Here is a 5,201-nt window from a genome sequence, read left to right on the forward strand (position 1 = left end):
CTCAGTGAAGCAGAAAATTCCCGGCCCTTTAAATACCTTCACTTAGATGTGGCAGAGCCTGTGAAAGTTGCTAGGTCAGGAGTGGCTCTAAGTTTGGCTCCAGGCCTTGCGGGAGCACGTTTTCTACTTCAGAGGTCCTGCTGCTCCAGTCCAACCTTGCCTGCTCCTCACCTGCATCCTTGGTACCCCAAGAACTTCACCCTTCCTGTGTCGGACCCTCCCCTCTGCTCAGTGTCGGGACAAGACGGTGAAATATAGTGATTTTAGCATGTTGGTTTTATGAGATGGCTTACATAGCATCTGGTCACAAACAGACTGCATGCTGCTGCTTCTTTTTGCAAATAATAAAAACGTCAGTTATCTACAATGAAGAGCCAAGATATATGTAAAAACACGCATAAAAATACTTTAATGGTCAATAGTATTTAAACAGTTATTTTATTTACAAAGCACCTCAGTGTCTCTGGCTGCCTTGTCTCACTAACCTTTTAGCGTTCGGGAGTGTCAACAAGCATATTGATAGGGGTAATCCGGCTGACATTCTGTGCTTGGATTTTCTAAAGGCTTTCAGCAAAATCCCTCGCCAAAGATCCTGAGTAAGCGTAACAGTCCTGGGAGAAGAGTCTGCTTATGCATCAGTAGCTGCTTAAAGCATAAGGAGCAGAGTGTACAGGCAGCAACTGTTTTAGGTGCATCTGATATGTGCACGACTGTGCAAGCGTGCATCGCGCTGAGCCCGGAAGTGACCCAAAAAGTCACAAAAAGGGGAGGCAGAACAGGGTGTTTGCAAGCTTTAAAAATGGTGTTTCAAATATACGCGGTTTCACTTAAATGTGTGGTGACTTGGAAAGCAGCCCCCACATGAATTGGGAGTTGCCTGGCCCGACAAACGGGCAGTTCTCACTGTCCATTTGTTGGTCCAAGGCTTGCCATTGGGACCTGTTCTTTTTTAACTTGTTCATAAACGATCCAGAATTAGGAGTGATCAGGGAGCTTGCCAAGTTTGCTGATGATAGCAAATTGTTCAGGGTGGTGAAAGAGAGGTTGCAAGGAGCTCTAAAAAGGGGTTCCCTCCAAACTGGGTAAGTTGGTGTTAATGAAAATGACAAATGTGATTCAGTGTAAGCAAGTGCAAAGTGATGCACACTAGGGGCAACCCCCCCCCCCAATAACTTCACATATATGGTAATGAGAACTGAATGGGTCATGTGACCTTGGTGTCATAAGTGTGTTGCTCAAGGAAGATGTTGACTCAGGCGAAGGACACACTATGGATCATTAGGAAAGGGATTGGAAATAGAACTGCCGGGATCACAATGCCTTTGTTCAAATCTGTGGTGCGATTGCACTTGGAATACTGTGTACACTTCTGTAGTGAAGGGTTAACCTTCTGTGTCTCGAGCGGAGGCGCGTACAAGGGAAGTACACCAGGATGTGATGAAAGCAAGTCAGTTTGATTTCTCCTTGTGCTGGCAACCTAAGACAAAAGTCTTGTTGTAGACTTGTTGTAGAAGGGTTAACCCTTCACTACACCCAACAACTTCTGGTCATCTTGCCTCAAAAAACGATCTTGAAGAGGTTCTGAAAAGGGCAGCTGGAATGATCAAGCAGCTTCCTGCTGAGGAAAGGTTACAACATTCGGAGCTTTTTAGTTCAGAATAAAAATGGCAAGGGAGGACACGATGGAGATATACATGGCACGAAGAAAGTGGACAGAGGGATGTTTTTTGTCTTCCCCCATAATTCCAGAATCATTCAATGGAGTTAAGCATTGCAAGATCCAGGACAGACAAAAGGAAGCTTTTCAACTATAGGATTTGCTCCCACATGGTGTAGTAATGGCAACAAAATTGAAGGGCTTTTAAAGGGGTTTAGACAAGGTAACAGTAAGCAAGCCTATCAGTGACTTCATCCCTGAGGACTATGTACTACATTCAGTGTTGGAGGCAGTATATTTTGGGTTACCCATTGCTGGGAATCTGAGGTGGGGAGAATTGCTGTTGCACTCAGGTCCTGCTTGCAGGCTTCCCACATCTGGTTGGCCATTTTGAGAACAAGCTGCGGGACTAGATGGGCCTGATGCAGCTGAGCTCTTCTGTTTTGTATGCTTCAACTATGAAAACTATGAAGGGAGCCAACATTTCTAAAGGTAAAGGTAAAGGGACCCCTGACCATTAGGTCCAGTCGTGGCCGTCTCTGGGGTTGCGGCGCTCATCTCGCTCTAGAGGCCGAGGGAGCCGGCGTATAGCTTCCGGGTCATGTGGCCAGCATGACTAAGCCGCTTCTGGCGAACCAGAGCAGCGCACAGAAACGCCGTTTACCTTCCCGCTGGAGCAGTACCTGTTTATCTACTTGCACTTTGCTTTCGAACTGCTAGGTTGGCAGGAGCAGGGACCAAGCAACGGGAGCTCACCCCGTTGCGGGGATTCGAACCGCCGGCCTTCTGATCGGCAAATCCTAGGCTCTCTGGTTTAACCCACAGTGCCAGGCTGTGGTAATATTGCATTTCAAGGTGCTAATTTCAGCACTTAAGTAAGTTTCGAGTTGCCAACCTTTACAGTATTGGTACACGGTTTAAACCAATGGTGCTAATGGAGCGTTGCTCTGAGAGTAGTATTGTGATTCAGATGAACAACATATTTCGCAAAACAAGTAGTTTCAGTAATAGATGTGGAAAACAGCACCCCAAACAATTTTGCAACATGTCTAAAATTTGATGACTTTCTAATTTTCATTTTCAAAAGTAAAATTTCTTGACTTTCTGAAAATCTGATATCTGGGTTCCAAAAACTGTTGCTGCCCACATCTTGCTCTAAAGAAAATGGCAATGATATTTGGAGCATGCAAATTATCACAGTGGTACCTCCATATCCCTCTTTGTATTTTGCCATACGGTATATATAAGCCCTTCCTTTTTGGTAGAATTAAAGGCTGCTCCGGATGACCTGCTTATTGAGCATCCATCCTGATTCGTTTGCAAAAAGCGTTTGCAGAGGCTAGATTATATCCTGTCTTTACTGAGCATCTGTTCTGATTTCTTTACAGGATGGTTATACGATAATGAGCATTCGTCCTGCATGTATCCCAGTTGCTTGTGAAGTGTTTGCACTTCTTCCCATTAGTCACCAGTTCACCTCCCAGTGCATTTCCCAGCCACTTTCCAAACCACAAATTGTCATACTGTCATTACAGTAGAGCACTTTAATATATATGAATTGCACACGCCTAAAGTTCTGGTATGTGCAATGAAGTGGCAGCCTGCTCATCTTCAGACCCAGATTTACAGGTTGTTCCCTGTTAACCTGTTTAATGAGCATTCAACCCAATTTGTCTGTGGAGAGATTAAATGAAGTTGGCTATTTAATGAGCATTCACCCTGATTCGTTTGAAGAAAGATTAGACTCTATTGCATCAAAGCAAGAGTTTCCCGTGCTTTCCCACTCGTTTTCCTGCCACTTTCCTTACTGCGAAATGTTCAATCTTTGGAGGAAGTGGTCTTATTGAATAACAGCTGCAAATCAACTTTTCATTGCACACCTTAAATTTGCTGAGATGTGATTGATTCACTTGCAAAAAATAAAAATCAACATTGTGGAAACACCCTCCCAGAGGCTGCTCATAACTGCTCTCAGGTACCCTTCTGCATGCTTATATCTGTGCATGGAGGGAGATCAGACCTCTGCTTTTAAAATTACTTACTTTTTTAAAATAAAAAAAACAACAGACCTGCATATTTTAGATTTTTTAAATGTCACATCCAATGAAAAAGTATCTTTCATTTCCTCAGCGCCGAGGTAGCCTTGATACCCTAAACCAGGCACCCCCAAACTTTGCCCTCCAGATGTTTTGGGACTACAACTCCCATCATCCCTAGCTAACAGGACCAGTGGTCAGGGATAATTGGAAATTGTAGTCCCAAAACATCTGGAGGGCCGAGTTTGGGGGTGCCTGCCCCAAACTGAAGTAGAGAACCTTTGGTCCTCCAGATATTGCTGAACTACAACTCCTGCCAGTCCTAGCCAGCATGGGCGATGGTCAGGGATGTCTGTACACCAACATCACTGTCAGGAAACATGAGATTTTCCCCATGGAGCTCTGTTGCTTTGGAAATCAAAAAAACAGCAAACAGGAGCTATTAATGTTAAAGGAGGCCAGTCAGAATCCTGGGTAATATACTGCCAAGCACCAATACTCTTCTGCCTTGCAGAAGGTAAGAAATACTAATAAAGAAAGACTGGCAGAAGTACTTTTAAGTCAGTCCTTCTATTACTGATTTCTTCATCTGGTCATAGGGACCAAGCCAAGTTGCACTTGCTTCCAGTTAGTTTCCTGTTTCAGTTTAAAGTGATGACGGCAAACTTAAATTCCCTAGCAAATGAGGAAACTAACCGTGAGCTAAGTCAATAGTGGCTGTACTGCTGAACTGACCAAATGCCTTCCACCAGCAGAACGTTGGTGATCTTTGTAATGGCAAAATGTCCCATTTCTGAGAATGAATGGCCCCACAGAAGCACACCTGTTGCATGTTCTGTGCTGCCTCACCGCCTCTCTGCAAGGGATGGGCAAATCTGTCCATTTCAGTTTCTCATGTTTCCAGTCCTCAATTCAGTTCTCCACATTTCCACACCAGTTTGCATTTAACAAAAGGAAAAGTTCCCAAAAATTCACCAGCATTTTCATGCAAATTTCTCCTGATAATGTTTGTATGCCATTTTGTCTAATCCCACACTTTTGCAAAGCAATCCCCCCCCCCAGTACCATGCATTTCCATTGTAAATTTCACCAATATTTACATCTCTACACACATTTTACCCTAGTTAGATGCATTTTTGGTACACGTTACTCGGCTGAAGAACTGCACTGCAAAATTTGGTGACAAGTGAATTTTGAGTTTCAGCTTGCACTTTGTTTTGCAAAGTGTGAATTGGGGAAATTCGCTTTTACGTGAGAAATGAATTGAGTTCCTCCGCCATCTTTACTTTCTGGTTCTCCGGGGGAACCCAGCACCAGCCACATAACAAATTGACTGGGGCACAGATCCCTGCTCCTGGATCCCTGCCTAGCCACCTCCTCTGCCTCTTTTGCACAACAGCTTTTGAGACTTTGCAACTCTGCATTAAACGAACTCCTAAAGTAGCGGGAGAAACAGACACAGCTCTGCAAAAGACATCCAGCCAAAACCACAGAACAGACTCAACCTA

At 44.2% G+C, this 5,201-nt stretch overlaps 1 long non-coding RNA gene across 1 annotated transcript; it reads right to left on the reverse strand.

Moving 5' to 3' along the window:
* Positions 1-382: 382 nt before the first annotated feature.
* On the reverse strand, positions 383-2,112 carry LOC310844466. The gene is made up of 2 exons (XR_014564150.1): positions 1,532-2,112; positions 383-1,357 (listed from the first exon to the last, which is right to left on the reverse strand). It is a non-coding gene; the product is annotated as an uncharacterized lncRNA (long non-coding RNA).
* Positions 2,113-5,201: the final 3,089 nt, after the last annotated feature.

This window comes from Podarcis gaigeae (genome assembly GCF_964106915.1).
Source record: "Podarcis gaigeae genome assembly, chromosome: 5".
NCBI classification, from domain to species: domain Eukaryota; kingdom Metazoa; phylum Chordata; class Lepidosauria; order Squamata; family Lacertidae; genus Podarcis; species Podarcis gaigeae.